An 18,809-nucleotide genomic window follows, 5' to 3' on the forward strand; every position below is an offset into this window, starting at 1 on the left:
TCCCTGTGCCTAATAAAAATGAATGTGTCCCTCTGTAATGCAACTGGTGCTCAAGTAAAGCGCTCTGATACCTTCGGGTCGAGTTTGCAGACTTCGCGCTATATAAACCGCCCCCTCCCCAATAACCTAAACTGTCCCAGAAGATATTCACCAGAACTTAATTTGAAAGAAAAACCTATACAAATATTGCTGCAAGGTGACATTCCCTTTCTTGAAAAGTTGACTTGAAGGAGCAAATATTCGCCCACAAGAGCTGTTCAATATTCTAACAACCAGATCACTCTCGCCGCACAAGAGCTCAAGGACTTCAAATGGTAGGAATGTGTTTATTCCTTTCGCTAATCAAATATCTGCCCTAGGAAATGAGATTACACCCTTCCTCCTCTTACCAAAACTGCTGATCATCGATAAAAAGCCCTGTTGGCCAAATGGACACCTTCACTCCTAGCCCTCTGCAAACCATCATGAAAGCTACTACTGCGGCCAGACCCCCGCCTTATTCTGCAAGCCCTCAGGGTACATATACTTGAAGAAAGTATATTAAACTTACACTTACCAATAAATACTGACCTTCTTGATACTTTTTCGTCAATATTCTTAATAAAATGTTTTTGTAAAACTCGATATTTCTTAGCATACTTGTTGACTACATTACACCCGGGATGAGAGTATGCAGATAACCACAATGGTAACTTTGGTATTAGGTGGCCCTTGTCAGAAATATTTGATCACTAGGTCTTTCTTATAGTGACATACTGACTTATGTGCTGTTGCCTGGATATCCTTGTTATCTGTACATTTTGGACTATGGTTCTGAAATACATAGTCCTTCACTGAAGTGTGGTCCAACTCCATTTGTGCATGTTCTCTTGTGGAAACCATTTTCATACTAAAAAATAAACTCACTTTCGTGAAATGGGAAACAAACTTCGTTTGTTTACATTGTGAAAGCTAATGATTTATGACTGTATTTGAATAATGGAAATAAAAAAGGGCCTAGAATATTATGTGGAATAAGATTCCATGTGTACATGTTGCTTGGTAAAAGTTATTGCTATTCCTGTATTCTCCTAATTGAAATTAAATGTCCTTTCGTGTTGCTTGGTGGAAGTTGTTGACATTTATATATTCTCTTAATAAAAATCAAGTCTCCTATCCTGGTGCACGGAGAAAGTTACAAGTAAAAGGCACAAACTAAAATACAATTTCTACATTTTGTCTCAGGAGTAGGTTTTTACATGTCTGCGTTTCTATCATAGAGGCTAACAGGGCTGTCATGGTGCAGAGCTTAAATATAATTTCAATGTTTTCTTTAGTGAAAGGTCTTTGCAATCAGGAAACATAATTGCTACAAGTTTCTTGATAGTTGCATACATTGTCATGCATGACCAGACACCAGAAAAGGCAGTATTTCAAGTTAATATAGCCACTGTATTCTGTTTATCAGTCAAAAGTAATCAACTGCAGAGATCCAGATGTTTTGCTAAGTCCTCTTAGGAAATAGTTCTTCCAATGAAATTTAGGCATAAGCACAGAAGCCGTATTGAAAGACACACACAGCATCCTGTGAACCTGAACAGGTATACACCGATTGGAGAGAAAAGGGAGAAGCTTCCTAGCATGAAGGTATAGCGAGGATATAAAGAGAGGTTCCGGTGCAGAATACTGTGAGACCACTATCATTTATTACTAGCGTTGCAGGACTTGAATGCCATTTTGTTTTAGTTTTATACATCGGGAACCTGGAATTAGGGCATTAAAACACTTTACAAGAGAACCAGAGATTGTTACACATTTTAAGCATTTAGGAATTTGCCCAAAATCTCTGAATTTTTAAGCAAGGCCAGGATTAGAACTTGTCCTCCCAGTGTCAAAGTCAGCAGCTATAACCATAAGGCCACATGGCCTTCCCTGAGGCTTTCTAATAGGACAACCAAGTTATTCCTTTTAGCACTTGACTCTTGTGGGGTACCTAAAGAAGGTGCTAGGGGGTTAGAAACTCAGAAGCAGTGTGACTGAGTAATTATCAAATAATAAAAACAATATGCTGTAAAGCTATAACTTTTAGGAAGACACGTTTTATTAAAAGATAAACAAAAAGAGAATTTAAGATTATGGTATACGGAGAGATACAGAAGCTGCAAACATCTTATGACAACAGACATTTTTATAGGCAGTACTTTTTGGTAATAAAATTTAGCTGTGTTACTAATTATATCCACCTAGGGAAGTGATACAGGGCTGTCTGCAATATTTGGGACTCAGTTGGTATTATTTCAATATTTGTCAGCAAAGCAATGTGGAGGCGGTCCAAGACAGAGGATTACAGTTTTAGACAGTTTGCTATCATATGTCTGGTTCTTTGGTGGAAAGTGTTTGGATTTAAACGGGAAATCTCTGAGGGCATGAGATCCTTAGGGTGAGATTCCCAAAAAGGGTCCAAAAACCTCATAGCCCAACAACCCCTCACTGAAGCCAAGAACAAATGGAGCATTTAGGGTGTCCTGAGTCTCAGCACAGTAAAATGACTCAAGTGTGGCTTGGGAGTCAGTGTCCAGTCTGTGTACACCTAGTTAAGGACCCTCTTCGTCTCCTAATATGTGTAGCTATTCTCAGTGGACACAGATGCTACCCTATTTCTCACCCTATGCCTTTCAATATATCCTCTACATGCACTCTCTCATTCATCCCAAACCCCATACCACTACTATGACCCCCAAAATAGCCCTTTCTAGACTCTCCCCTACTCTACCCCTACTTGCATCATCTGACACCTCTTTTACTATACCGATCCCCCAAAACAAGCCTTTCTAAACTCTTCCCTCTAACTCTTTCACTCCACATCCCTTTTTACTCATCCCAAGCTTCCTCCTACTGCTATGACCTCCAAAACAAAAACAAAAAAGTCTGAATCCTTGACTCTTCTATCCCTCCACTATCCTTTTCAATCAAAATAATAACAAGCTAACATGTCCACTTCTCAAATTTCATATTTCACTATACTAATTCACCACTAATCATTTATGGGTTCCAGAGTAGTGTGCTACTCGCCGAAAAAGCACTTCAACGCCTCATCAGGGGTAGCAAGCACTATATAAATGCAAACCTTTTTCCCTCTTCTATCCCTCCACTGTCATTGTCTATCCAAATAACTGAATAACATATCCACCACTCAAATTATTTTCATATTTCACTATGCTAATTCAACACTAATCCGTTATGGATTCTGGAGTAGCGTGCTACTCGCAATAAAAGCGCTTCAACACCCCATATGGGATAACAAGCGCTATATAAATGCAAAACTTTTTCCCTCTTCTATCCCTCCGCTATCCTTCTGATTCCAAAAAACTGACTAACCAATCAACCACTAAAATTACTCTCATATTTCACTAAACTTATTCAACACGTATCTTTTATGGGTTCTGGGGTAGCGCGCTACTTGCTGAAAAAGCGCTTTGACGCCTCGTCAGGGGTAGTAAGCGCTATATAAATGCAATTACAATTAGAACGTAGCAGTGGTTCAGCACCCAAGTAAATTCACCCAGGGGTTCTAGGCTTAGGAGGTGTCTTTCTTTAAACATACCAGCCATGCTTAAGATCCATGGGAGTAGAGCCTGAACAGGGAAACAAGCAGGCAGGCCCATTCTTCATGGACCAAGGGCAGTTTGCAGGGGAAATCGCCATTTTGTGCTGCCATGCATACAGTAATAATAGCCATGTATCAACCATGTGGCAAGTAGTGGAAACAGACAGGCACATATAAAGATACAGACATACAACTAGACAGGTATGCAATTGCTGCCTGTATCTACTGTGACCTGCAGGTCACATGCTTAAATCCGAGTTGGGTCAGCCTTTTAGCATTCCAAGCCTGATAAAATGAAACCATTGAGTTGTTAAACTTAATAATGCTAAACCTAAACGAGGAGAATAGACGATTTCCTAGGTGTACAGGAATTGGTACATCTAGGACCTCCTCTATTCTCTTCTGTTGTTGGTGCAGTTAATTGGCTTTTTCACTACCTATAGGGCAATTACACCATTATAGGCATATTTATCTCACATATATCATGCCTTGCTATGGTGCAACTGTATTCTCTTGCTCAGGGTGGTGCTCATATCTGATTTGTGCTTTTTCCCCTTTTCTTCTTCCCAATTTCCTCCACAGGTGCTGTTAATTATACAAACCAACTGGAATTAAATTCATGAGAACTCTATCATCTGCATACTGTAGTGACATCAACAATTGTCTCAATTTTGGGGGGGTGTGATTGTCACATAATTCAATTTACATTTCCTTCTCTGGCTGCAAAGTGGGAAGAGTCGGTAAACACCAACCCCCATGATAAAAAACAGCATTTGTTAGAAGACATAGTCTGACATTTGATCTGTGTCTTGAGGTGCAGCAAATGTGACAAGATAAATAAAAATTGTAAAGGCATCTTTAGTTATTGCTCGGACTTTTGTGACCTACCAAAATTCTTCTCCATGTCGTGACGCACAGTTTGGGAAATATTGCCTCTAAGGATTAGACCAAAGAGGAGGAAATTGCTGGTGTTGGAGTAAACGAGGAAGTTGACAGGGCCTTTCACTACAATGTTTATGGAATTTTACGAATTTTCTACGGAAGTAAATTATAAGCCACATTTTTATTCCAATGTAAAATTGTAGCACTGTCACAGCTAAAAGTGGCTGCTATTAAAATTTTTGGTCTCACCTGGATGAGATGCCATTTTCTTGACACCGCTGTGCTAGAGTCGCTCCACAGCCTCTGCTCCTCCTTATCCAAATATAGGTGGACTAACCTAAAACCAGAAAAAAATCATCTTCCACCACCCTGAACAGCTTAACTCTTGTCTCTTTTTTTAACTCATTTGAGTCTTGTATATAAACCCCACTGCAGCAGAATATGCACCACCCTAACACTACAGTTCCTATGTCTTTCCTGAATTCTTGCCATGATCAGGCTAACAATCTCTACACTAGCCGGGCGCCCTCTCATCTGGTGAAGAAGTGTCGACACTAGTATGCACAAATACAGGGAGCAAATCGGTACCTTTTAAGGCGGCAGAGGTGGTGTGCCCGGAGGGTGCATGAGCTGTCTAAGTATGTGACAGCATTCCATGCCACCTGAGCAGCATAGGACAATTACTGGAGGCAAGAAGAGTTCCTTGGAATCCTGATTCCAAGGAATGGGTTATCCGCCATAATCCGGTGGTGCATGTTGGGTCACCACTACAATAGCTACCAATATGTTTTGGTGAGAAAAGAAACAACGTGGCACCCAGGTTCATGTCTAAAGCTGACCCTTCCACAGCCTTTGTCTGCAAAGCTGCAGGTTCCTACCATGGTTAGGTGATCCCACAGCTGAACACAGAGCAGAAATCCTCTCAAAGTGTCTCATGTGATGCTGACCTTGCCAACCAGTTCCTGTCCGTGCAAGGTGAAAGGTGAGGGCAAACGATGGGATCCATCTAGGCGAGGTGAGAAGACTGCTAGGATGTTGTTGCAAGAGTGAAGATGGCCCTGTCCTGCATGAGGAGGAAGGGAAGGGTGCACAAATAGGACCCTCTTGCCTGATCCTTCCAGACCCTCAGGACTTCAAATTCAATTGCGCCAACACTAGTGATGGGTGTAGTCAAAAATAATGGGGCACACTCTAGGGTAGTCGCAACCTCTTTATTCTAATAACACAGGGACTATATATACCCAAAGGGAGGGAAAAACACCCAATCAGGGGTAGAGAGACGATGGTACAAGCAGAGTCACCTCAGCTGAGGGCTTATATAAAGGGGGAGAAGGATCTGGGGCATCATTTACAATGAGTTCGCGTAGGGCAGCGCCGCAAGTGTTTTGCTGTGCTGCCCTACAACTAATCGGAAGGGCAGAATGCACCGTTTGTCTTTTCAGCCGAGGCCGGCGCACAATATGGTGCCTAGCGCCAACGCCATGGTGCAAGGGGCTCTGCATTTTTGGCCGGATTGTTTTTGTGCAGGGAGGGATGCCTTCCTGCACAAATACAGTCCACGGAGGCGTTTTCCTCTTTCTATGGGTGCTGCAGAATGCACCCACTGAGGCAGTGGAAACTGCGCATGTCGTTCCCTCCCTGACACAGTGTAAGGCAACACAGCGACGTACTTCTTTACCACGTTGGGAACTGACATTCTTACTTAATAATCCTCTTTTCCACACTTCTCACAGTCTTCTTTTTATGAATGTGTTTACATGAATTCCCGGGGAGCCAATGAGGCGGCTTATGAGGGGCTGCTGCTGTTGCAGGGCCCTCTTGAATGAATAATGGCGAGGGTTTGACACCCAGCAGCAGGGCATTTGGTTTTGTTCTGGGATTTATTCGGGGTTCCCTGATCCTCTACATCATAAACACAGATGTGTAGACGAGTGAGTTGTGGAACTGTGAAACTAGCTCTCCATCATGCAAACACGTGGGCATACAAGCATCGCACGCCAGATTTACTGGTCCAGATGTATGGCCGAGGCTCCCCAGGTACATGCCAAGATCACACACCGCCCAGGGTGGGAGGCAGATGCCATCAGGGAGCGACCAAGGAAGGTTTTCACTGTCCACCTTTCATTGGTCACTTTTGGCACTACACACCGGCTGTTAATCACTTCACCCCAGTAGAAGCTGAACAGAGCGATGCCTTTCAGTCTACAGACACCCGTGAACACAAACATGTCTGCCCCTTCATCTGACAGCCGCTGTCGCAATTTGGCATTTCTTTTACTGTCCGAATGTGATCTGATGAGAGCTGTCGGAATCCGTCCATCTGACAACATTAAAGCAGCGTTTCCTGAAAATGAACAGTCACATATGGCTTGTACTCTGCCCGTCTGGGACAAATGGACGCTGCTGCTGGTAACCACTGCTTGCAGGCAGCTTGCACACTGCAGACGCGTCGCCTTGTTTTTCTCCGTGTTTTTTTCTTTTCATGCCATGCTGCAGGGCTCAACAGTCTCTTAGCACACAGGTTGGAGAGAGATTGCGGCAAAATTCAGAATACATTAAGCCAAAGAGGTAGTTTCCTTGGTAACCACAACCACATAAAAACTCTCAGAACTTCCACTCCTACACATGGGGTTTTCTAGCAGTTCAGTGAGAGCAGATAAAACGAGTTTGATGCAAATATATTGCGATGGATTTTCCCAGCAAATGTTTCAAAGTATTCTTGTTATTTTAGAAGCGAGAGAAAGGTCTGCAGGCGTGTGGCCTGCGGGGTGCATTGGTCTTGTGAATACTGCAGTTGTACTGTGTGTCGCAGGGCTTCACAGCCATGCCACAAGACCTGGCACAGCTAAGCCTTGAAATACACAAAAATAGAACGACATCTGTATTTTTAACCTTGGAAAGTGAAGCATGATAGCTCTGTGCATGTAACATAGTGTCTCCAAAAATGAGTGTGATTGTGTTTTAGTAATGGCTCCAAATACGTGGGTGGCATTGACCATGGCAAAATATATTGACATATATCAAAATACATATCAAAATTATGAAGGAAACCATGGGGCATATTAGCAAGACCGGCGAAAGAATTATCGCCGTTTTAGCGCCGGTTTTGCTAATATGCCCCCATGTTAGCTAGATAAACTCATCTATGCTGCGTCCAACGCCATTTAAAACTTTTTTAGGAGATGATTCGCAAAAAATATGGAATATCCAACAATCCTGGGCTGGCACCAAGTTTACACTATTACTTTTTGATAGTTCAGAAAACCCACACGTGTAAATGTAGGGGAATTACAGAAGTAGAACTGTACCCGCATTTAGATACTGAACATCATGTGTGGCGTGTTAACTGTGAGGAAATCATTCTGCACCTGGAACTACAAGTACCATTCGGTGTCTCCTTGCCAGCACCATGCCAAGACAAGATCATGACATGGTGGACATATACCGGGCCATTTTCTGGCTGTGAGTTACTCCTAATTCTGGCTGCTGGAACTCGGCCAGGATTTATTGAACATACTAACATGTAACACAGGAGTGCAAAGAGTAAAGGGAACCCTCTGGAATCTTATGGCTGCTGCCGTCATATGCGTGACTTGTGCAGCACCGATTCCGAATAACCCTCGACTCTACTGCAAACTCACTAGACTCACTCATGCTTACTGCAGCATGCATATAGAGGACTGCACGGCCATCACTAGTGGCCACAGCACTGCTCACACCAATGAGACAGACACTTCTAAAGAAGCCAGGCTCACATCTGTGGTATCAGTATGCTATGACTTTATGAAGGTTCTGTTGCTAAGGGTGAGGTTCCATGAAAAGGCGGATGAGCTGAGAGCTGAGGGCGCTCCTGTCTAGCGGTGGCTGTTCTTTCTGTGTTTTGAAAAATACACTTACCCAGCTGAAGAAACCCGCTTCCGTAGTCTTCTTTGGGCCACAACACAGTAGTTGATGCAATCTGAACCCCGTGCACTGGTATAATACCAAGATGTCTAGGACTGGCAAAGCCAGCATGAAACATGGCTAAGCACCCCGTCATACTAGCCATCTTTTGAGGCCTCACTATATATGTCCAGTGGATGTATCACTCAAGTAATACACCCCCACTTGGTCAGAATATTGTTTGTTACATATGAAGTGCATCCAGAATTTATTTCAAAACATCCAAACATTAATGTTGTCTTGCCAACAACATAAGAAATAAAAACACCTTTTCTTCCACTGCATCAGTGCTCTCCTGCACTACCCTATATGCCATGCTAATTCCTTTCTCAGTGGCATGTAGAGGCTCACGCAATGCTACCCATGCTTGTGGTATTCGGTTTTCTGTCAACCCATACCACTCCTCGATATGTTGCATTACCAGGGAGAAACGGCAGTCAGCACCCTCTGTATCTGTGAATTGACAGGTCATCTCTGCCTGGCCCTAACTGCTGTTCTCCCATAGTGTGGCTGCACACTGTATTTTAATCCAAGTCCCTGTGGGCAGTACTGCCTACATGCTATCAATATGCCGCTCATCTTCTGCCCATCCCTGAGACTCAATGACCAAGAAACGACCATCACCTGCATTTGGCCCATTGCATGTGCCGACCTCGTGGATGGTTTTCTGCCCAGTCAGTAGCCTCCCAACTCTCTCCGCCAGGGCGCCAAAGCTGGCGTTGTCTTCTTCCATCACGCTCTTTGCAATACTTCCTCTGGCAATGCTGTAGCTGGAGGGACTACAGACCCGAATGGCAATGATGTGCTTGATTAGATATGTTAAGACCTTTAATTTTGAAAAAGAGAGAAAGCTTTGATATATATGCTATAGCAATAGGTCTGAGGTAGGTAAATTACATGGCCATTCAGGTGTGATGGAATATGCCAACCTAATTAAACTTATGGAAGTACATGTACATGCCTGTTGTGCAAACATTGTTGGTCTAAACTTAAATCCTGGCTATATCATGTTCATATACCCCTATGCATTACAATGTTCACGCATATAACTAAGAATGAACCAAAGAAATATATTCAGATATGGGAGTCACTGTACAGTGGTTTGGAGCTTCCAGTGGCTTGCTAATGTTCATGTTCAAGTAGGCCCAGAAGTCATGATACTCGAGGTTGTACATTTGCACATTTCCTAGGAGCGCAACCTGCTTCTGAACCTTGCATGTGGAAGGGGGATTACAGGAGAATAATGAGCCTAGTATGGTATGTATGGGTGGCAGCTCCGCTCTAAGGACATTCAGAGCTTCCTCTCGGAGACTAGCCTGCCACCTGCTTATTAGATACGTTTTTGCTGAAAGTAACACGTTTCTGTCATGTGGTTGATTCGTATTGGGAAGAATCGCGTAAAAACTAGCTTTATTGCTTCTTCTTCTGTCTTGCTTGCTATTTTGTATTAAACGCCAGTTGGAGCGCAGGCTTCCTGATGTACTGTTTTATTTTCAACAATATTATAGTCATCTAAAAAAGTTTGCACCACAGTGCCTAAACAATTACAGAAATGCAAATATTGGGGGCAGACATAGCAAGCAAGCCACTGGACCTGTCAAGGCTGGTGCATTCAGTGGACCTGGCATGGCCTGTAGCAAGTTGCTGGAGGTATGTTAACTGTGGCCTCACCCTACCTTCTTTTCATGCAATTCTTTGGTGTCTGAATGTAGCAGGTCACGGTCAGTTGTTCGTATAACTAGAGAGTATAACTGCAAGTGGGAGAAGAGAGCTTGTCAGAGTTTAAGATAATTCCATGTTCATTGAGAGTTACAACATTCGCGTTGAACAAGGAGTTCAATGCATCATGACACCTGTGAAGACAAAGAAGTGCCTTCAGATGGCTTGTAGTGGAATGAGTTGGACATTGTAGTCCCTCTATGGCACAGTAATTGGTAAATCCACTTGCCGCAAGCCATGACATGTTGCCATTTCTTCATGTGTATGAACAGCTGTGGTGGTTTGTGTGTCCATCATCCAGTTCAATTTCTATGCTAAAAACCCCTTGACCGTGAGCCGCTGATTTCAAAATTTGATTTTGACCAGTGCAGCTGTATTACCGATTCCTCAACAGAATCCCATTGTGGCTTTCTGTAGGCCTGACTGCTTTTGGTTTGAATAGTAATGAAACTTTACATTAAGCTACATGTCCTTTTCAAGGGTCCTTATTTCTTGTTGGAGGAGGGTTGGCATCTTCACATTTGGCACCTTTCTGGTTCTCATGACCTTCATGGCTGTTGTCACCTGGAAGTCTTTGCTTGCTGAGCGGATTCCGCCAGTGGTGTTTTCTGTGGTAGGTGTAGCAACATGGTGCAGTCATAATGCCTATTTATATGTTAGTATTTCACTTGTTCATTGTGTGTAGGTGGTAAAAGGCGTGTCGTCTTGGGAGTCCTGAGGTGTCTTGTACAGCTGCTGACTGCAATGTCTTACTGCCTTAATCATTTTCAGAGCTGAAAGCTCCAAAACCTCTGGAGGTGTTTCTTATTAGAGTGTTTCTGTAGGTTGTCCATAATACAGGTGTTTTTGCTTGTTTTCCTTTCTTTATCTTGCCCTTCTGGTGTGCTGTCCTTTTAAAGGTGTTACTGCATGGGTCGTACATTACCTGTCTCTGCTGGATTGAAGGTCTGGGTGTCATCGTCTTAGACTGTAATGGAGTTGGAGTTAACTTGTTTTAGTGTGGGTACAGAATGCCTCCCTTCAGGGTAGGACTGGGACAAAAAATAGGCCTGGACACCAAAATTTATGTGGCCCACATCAGCATACTAGATAGCTCAAAAGTGGCCCATGTTTGCACATCAGACCAGTTTTGAACTTTTAAAGACACAGGGGCAGATTTATGAGCCCCTTGCGCCACTTTTGCGTCACTTTTAACATGGGAAAAGTGACGCAAAAGTGGCGCAAGGGGCTCATAAATCTGCCCCACAATGTCTTGGTATTGCAAGGCATGTGAGACTGCATTCATTTGTGTTTGCTGCAGGCAATCTTTGTGGTAATGTTGGGGAAATCAACTATAGAAACATGCCCACGTGACCATGAAAAAGGCCCACAAATTGCTAAAACAAAACGGCACACCCACTGATCCACCAGACCAGCCCACCAGGCACTGCTTGATAGCCCTATATGACGGTCGGATTCTGCCTCCCTTGGTATTCCATGTTTATTCGGCACCCCTCCCCTTTAACTTAGTCATGATTTGAACTGTTAGTGTGGACTTGCATTGTGTAAAGAAAATTGGGTGGTAATGTTAGGACTGTGCTCATATATGCATTTAGGGTGTCAAATGGCTCATGTGCCATTCCACGCATGCGTCTGTGGCCCCCACTACATCAGAGGAAGAATGTACCTGCAGGTTGTGCCAGCTTCTGCCTTCTATTAGCATGGCATTTCTCTTGGCCATTGTGCTGGGCATCCATTGGATGAGAAGTTGAATTTTAGTTGTTTGCAGGAGCCCGGGGTTCAGTATTATGATCGACAGCTAGGTTATCACAGATCTGGTTGCTTTTCTGCAACTGGTTTCTTTGGGTCAGTTACTTTCAGCCACAAATAGCTTTGTAAAATTATGTATGTCATATTTATTGCCTGGTATACAAAATTATTTCTGATGGCTCACACTTTTATTTCCACTCCAGAAATCACCCCTTTTTAATTACACATTACTACAGGTGAAGATAATTCCTGTTTGTTTGCAATCTTTGACACTCTCAATATGGCACCTCCCACCCCTTTCAGTGAGTGAGTACTCATGGGCACCTGCATGATGGGCATCATGTGGCACGTCATGTTTATATAGTGAAAACTAGAAATAGCCCATGTAGTGTTATTTGCGCACCTGCTTGTTTCCAGTTGTATCACTGCCACCAAGCAATGCAAGGTAAGCATGCACCTGAGTTTACCGTAACAAGAATAAAAGTGCACTTTGGCTGATACAGTTGTCTATCGAAATGATGTCTCTTCAGATACAGAAGCCCCTCACAAATAAGAACCCTCATTGTTCATAGGTGCTATTTGGACCCTTTTTTCCATTGGGACCAGCTGACTTAATGCACTAGTAACGTAGCCGACTGTTCTTGCACCTAAGTACTGTATCTTGAGGTAAATTATTTAATACAAGATGTTCTTTTAAATATTTGAACAGTAATATGGCCTTTTCATTGGGGTCAGTACAAACACAAAAGCAGAAGGGTGTTGATAATTAATACTGCAATTGTTCCCCTCTATAATAATTGTGAAACATTCTGCCACATGTTAAAGTGTTGAGGGCTTCTTATACCCACAGCTCTATAATTATTTTGTGACATGTTTTCCCGCTACATGAATAACCTAGCCACTTTGAGTAATGGCTGCGTATACACCTGTGCCCTCAGATGTTGTCCGAACAGATCATAATAAAAATATTCAATTTGATATGTGCTTGATGACTCACTATTGTCTTTGATGCTACAAGCACGTGAAATGTGAGTAAAAGCTCTAGAAATGTTGCTGATATGTGCTGTACATATGTAAATAATGACATAAATATATTTGTAATTACTACTATGTTGGATCAGAGGGATATTTCTTATTATCCTGGCAAATGAACTAGTCTGTGGCTGAAACGTGTCGACACACTTGGAGGAAAGTATTCAAGTAATGGAAATACAAAATCTGTAAATGTCCTGAAAAAGTGGGAATAGACTTCTCAATGTAAAAAGCATCATCCTTACAATACTAACATTCGCAAGAAAGCATTTGTGTTCTGTTATCTAAAAGAGGGGACAATTGTATACAATATACACATACATATTTCAGTAATGAGATAATGACGAAATATGTTTAAAGCAATCAAAACTGGAACAAAATAATGCTGAACGGAATAATATTTGATACCATATTTTTTGGTTTGATCAACATACATTCAGATAAACTTAAATGTAGATGATCATTGTTGGAAATGGCCTTTTTGCAGGCCTATCCCGAAACTTTTTGCTTCTTCCTCCTATTATTCCGGACCTGTTTATGTTGGCTTTAGGACTGTGAGCACTTTAGCACTGCTAATCAGTGCTAAGGTGCATATGTTCTCTGTATAAATTGTGAACATAATTGGTTATACGTGATTGACATATTTAATTTACTAGTAAGCCCCTAAGAAAGTGCACAGTGTGTGCCAGGGCCTCACCACCTACGCAACCGACTTCCCCTGTCCTGGATTCGACATGTCGCCTCCTCGTGGACACAATGCCTCGCCTCACCTGTGGCAGCCAGAGAGCCGGCCTCGACCTGATCACCGAAGCCTCACCTCCACGACGCCAACTTCATTTTTCAAGGTACTGTTTGTTTGGGGGACTGCGTGACTCCGTGCATGAGGCCACGCACCTCACGGTCGGCGCCGTACTTTGGATTTATTGCTGTTACAACGTCGTAATAGCTGCAGGTGGAGCTATTTGTTTTCTACAAGATTTATTTTGGAAATGACTGTTTTTAAGTGCTATTTTACTACATACATGTTGGATTTTTGTCGTTTTGGTCTTGTTGAGTTTAGATAAAGATACTTTATTTTTCTAAACTGGTGTGGTGTCCATTTGTGGTGTTTTCACTATATTACTGTGAGTTTTGAGTACAAATACTTTACACATTGCCTTTGGGATAAACCTGTCTGCTCGTGCCAAGCTACTAAGGGTGTGAGCAGGGGCTATCTAAAGTGTGTATCCCCCTTACCCAGCCTACATGCAAGGGTCCCTACTTGGACAAAGGTACCTACCTCTGCCAATTAGAGACCCCAGTTCTAACAATCATTGAATGGTATTCGAGAACTTTTCCTTAACTCTGTGTCCTTTCGTTCAATTTGAGTAATCTATTCCTTTAAGGAAGGGTTTATGCTTTCGTATTTTGTGATTGTGTTGTGAATCGAGTGCAAGCCTGACCCTAACATGGCTGTTGTGTTTTCTCTTTTCAGTGTCAGGAAAGCAACTACACGAGATGTAGTCTCAAAAAAACTTTTGGGCATCATGTTATCCTCAGGTGATTTAAAGCGATCAGCAGACAACGGGCCATATTATCAAGGAGCGGCGATAACATTATCTCCGCTTTAGCGGTAGAAAACTGCAGCTAAAGCGGCGATAATGGGCTTGATAATATGCCCTTGTGAATTCCCATAGAAGCCCAGGTTCACACCAGATAATATGGCCCAAAGTATTTAATAATGAGCAGCAGACACATAAGTAGAGTTAAAAGGATAGTAGTGATTGACCAAGAGCTGCACTGTGGCAGCCACATAAGAGTGTAATTTCATCCTGTTGCATAGATGCTCAGGAAACAAAATATTCATGGAAAGATCTATTTTATTGCATTTCAGGATAAGCGCGATATGCCGCTCTATGCCCGTTCAAAATTACTACTGTATACTGAAGGAGTCACATTATCTGGACCTCGTAGTACTGATTCAAGTATACTACTCACTATTCCAAGACAGCCGACCTCCCGAGCGACCAGCTGTCTCTGATGTGCCGAGACAATGCTGGTGCTTTAAAGACTGTCCTGGTGTCTTGAAACTTTTTGGCAATTTTAATGCATGTTCTTGTTTTCACAGAGTGGGTTGGGTGTGTATGCACATTCGTTAAATGATTGTGCAAGCTCACATTTACACTGACCCTTTCTAGTGACATCACACATTGCATAGAAGATAATTTGGCTGCCTTCTGATCTCACAGTAGCACAGCAACTAAGTAATCTTACCTTAAGGCATCCCAGAATGTAATGTGATATTTAAATACAAATATTGATGTGTTTTCATCGGATATCTTTTACCTCTACTTTGCCCAATTCTATTTGCTATATAGCTTCTAAAAAGAGGTCTTCGATGGAACCATGTGTAGCTCTTCACATCCTTTGCCTTAATCCCACAGAAAAACATATGGAAGCTTATCCTGTCCAGGTTTTAATGCTTACCTTCTGGAACTTCTAACTTGTGATCACCATTATTTCTTTCGTGGGCTAGATACATCTTTATGGAATAGAGTAAAATGCGCACCCTCTGAAATTGTAAATTTTATATTCTCTTGCTTATATACAACCTCTTTTATAGGTTTGTGAGATGTGCTCTTGCAGTGTTTGTTCTACATTGGTGGGTGATGTTACTGTACTCCCGAAGTGTCCATGATAGATGTTGATATTTATGCCCACATCTTTGTCTACCTCAATGTGAGTGACCTGTCCTAGTTTTTGGCTTTGAAACTCTATTAATACTCTAGAACTCTATTACTATTTCCATCTTGTCTCGGCGTTCACAAAATGTCTCTATGATAATGAACAACCCACTCAAGGCTTTGGAATGGGTGGGAAGAAAACAATGATGCTGCCAAATGTCTCCCTTATACTGCCAATCTGACCTCCCCAAGTAGAGTAACTCTCCAGTCTAGAAGAAGTACTTTCATGTTTAAAGTAGGCAGACCTTTTGGCTTTGCCTGTGCTTGGCACCTCACAGCCGGTCACAGTGGCAAGATAATTATTCCGCTCCTGCCACAAAATCGCCCCTCAGTGTATCAGCCCACTGGGAGATCTCTGTAATGTCGGCTGTTCTAAGTGGGGGGGGGGGGGGGGAGGCCGGGAGAAACCCCCGCAGACGTGTGTCTGTTTGGTCTCCCCCAACCATGTGCAGCACACAGCGTCAAATACAAGGTACAGGGTGGGTCTGCTCTGGCAGTCACCCACGAAATGCCGAGAGTTGAACCACTGTCTCTGTTGTCATTATTTCTTACACGTATGGGCATTGTGCATTCAAGTCGCACCCAGCCGCAGTGGCCGGCACGTGCAGCCAGCGATTGTACACTGGTAACGAGGACAGAGCTCTCGAGATCTCCCATGCCTGCATAGTAGTAAGGAGACTCTGCACTTCCTCCCACGTGCAGAGTGTCCAGCCGGCAGTGCTCGTGCTGCGGTGGGGGCCCAAGGCTGTTCACACAGGTTTTGTTGAGACTCTACCTCGCATCAGGAGTTGGAGAAGCTCAATACACTAAAAGACGAGCGTAAGGAAAGAGTTTAGTGGAGCCTTTGGCTTAATTTGCTAAAAACCTTCGGGGAGCCCAACAGCACTTTTACCTAAAAGAGGGTAGAAACAGTACACCATGAAAAGGCAGCAGTTGCAGCCCCGCCAATATCCACAGAGCGGTGGCCACAAAGACCGCCAGCCCACACATGCACCCTCGGTTTGCTGGCTGCTGACAGTGCTCCTGCCACGAGGTGTGCTCGCCCTGCAGTGACTTTCCTCACCCTCAGGGAAGTGTCCAGTGCTTAGAAGTAACTCAGAACATCACAGAATGTCCACAATACCAGCAATAGAACCTTTCATGAAAGAAGGCACACCATCATCCCATCAGCAATAGAACCTTTCATGAAAGAAGGCACGCCATCATCCCATCAGCAATAGAACCTTTCATGAAAGAAGGCACACCATCATCCCATCAGCAATAGAACCTTTCATGAAAGAAGGCACGCCATCATCCCATCAGCAATAGAACCTTTCATGAAAGAAGGCACACCATCATCCCATCAGCAATAGAACCTTTCATGAAAGAAGGCACGCCATCATCCCATCAGCAATAGAACCTTTCATGAAAGAAGGCACACCATCATCCCATCAGCAATAGAACCTTTCATGAAAGAAGGCACACCATCATCCCAGGCAACCAAGTGGAGAGACTGGGTCGAATGCCTAGAACTCTATTTTGAGGACACAGAAGTTGCAGCGGAACGTCGTTGAGCCCTCCTACTACACCTGGGAGGCAAAGACATTCATAAGATATACAAACCCCCCACCGAAGCGGCCCCCAGAACATACACTATGCTGACCGCAGCACTGAATGCACACTTTGGACTAATGGCCAACAAAGACTTTGAGCGGTTTAACTTCAGGCAAGCCCGCCAAGGACCAGAAGAATCACATGATGGATTCTACGGCAGACTCAAGAGTGTCACTAGTACATGTGGGTTCAACGATGAACAAGAAGACATCAGAGGCCACATATTCAAGGCTGTGCCTCATCCAAGATGTGATAAGTCATACTGCAGGAGTCTGGCAAATCCCTAAGAAATATACTCACGCTCGGCAGATTGAAGAAGCTGTTGAAAGCCAGAGTGTCCCACATGCAAGCTGCCCTCCACAGGGCGATTAAAGTAGAACCAGTCAAAGCTGTCCTACCACGGCGAAACAGCACTCCTGTGAAGAGATCATACGATGTCAAAACGTTGTGTGGGTACTGCGGAGGTCCATCATGCAAGCTGTCAGACTGCCCAGCGAAAGAGCAGAAGTGCATGGCATGCAGAAAACATTATCATTTTGCAAAGGTGTGTGAGTCATCGAACCACAAAATTGATAAAGAGACTGTTCACGCCATTCCTGAAGCAGAGGGCGGCGCTGAAGACATGGATGACAATGACACAGAGGAATACACAGTAAACAGTATGTTCATAGTTGGCAACAGCACTGCCACCCGGAGACCACTCCGCCAGGGCCAGCTCCAGGTCAGCCAACACCCGATCACTGCAACCATTGACACAGGAGCCTCCACAGACATTATATCAGCAGACACATAGCAGGCCAAGAAGCCAGCCAAAATCAAGGCCATAGTCTGTGCATGCAGACAAACACAACCACTTCCCATGCTCGGGAAGTTCAGTTCCACACACCACCATCTACTTAGCTAGAGGAGACCAGGGCATGCTGGTCAGTGGCAACACAGCTGAAACCATGGGCCTGGTCAAGTTCACCATCGGAGTACAAGCAGGAACTCTTGCACATACATGCTCAGTTTGAAGAGGTGTTCATGGGCATCAACTGTCTAAAGTCAATACATCAGGTGGCCCTACAACATTGTCACGTTTTTTTTTGCCTGAGGCCCAGAGTGGAGGAGGAACTTAACAAGTTAGAGCACGCTGGGATCACTGAAACGGTCACATGCCCAACACTGTGGATCTTGCCCATTGTGGTAGCGAAGGAGCAAACACATCCCGACAAGTCCACATGTTTGTGGACATGCAGCTTCCCAACATTGCAATCAAGCAAGAGCGCCACCTAACCCACACCATCCATGACCACATCGGGGTGCTCAATAGAACCCAATGGTTCCCTAAGTTGGACTTGGGGTTGGGGTACCAGCAACTACCCCTAAACCCGGACTCAAGGTATATAACTATATTCTCTACACATGTGCGGCTCCGGCGGTACCCCATCTCAACTTCGGGATATCGAGCACTGTAGAGGTATTCCAGAATACCATCCATGAGCTACTGACTGGACTGCCCGGTGTCATCAACGTTAGTAATGACATTCTCATATTCAGCTGATCAGTGAGGGAACACCAACAGTGTGTCTGGGGAGTACTAC

The 18,809-nt window shown here is 43.7% G+C and overlaps 1 protein-coding gene across 1 annotated transcript in view; it reads right to left on the reverse strand.

Moving 5' to 3' along the window:
- The window catches only part of LOC146862834 (gamma-aminobutyric acid receptor subunit beta-1-like), a 443,957-nt gene that overhangs the window by 110,393 nt on the left and 314,755 nt on the right, over positions 1–18,809 (reverse strand). The gene's annotated exons all lie outside the window — the stretch shown is intronic.

Source organism: Triturus cristatus, chromosome 2_2 (assembly GCF_964204655.1).
Source record: "Triturus cristatus chromosome 2_2, aTriCri1.1, whole genome shotgun sequence".
Classification (NCBI taxonomy): Eukaryota; Metazoa; Chordata; class Amphibia; order Caudata; family Salamandridae; genus Triturus; species Triturus cristatus.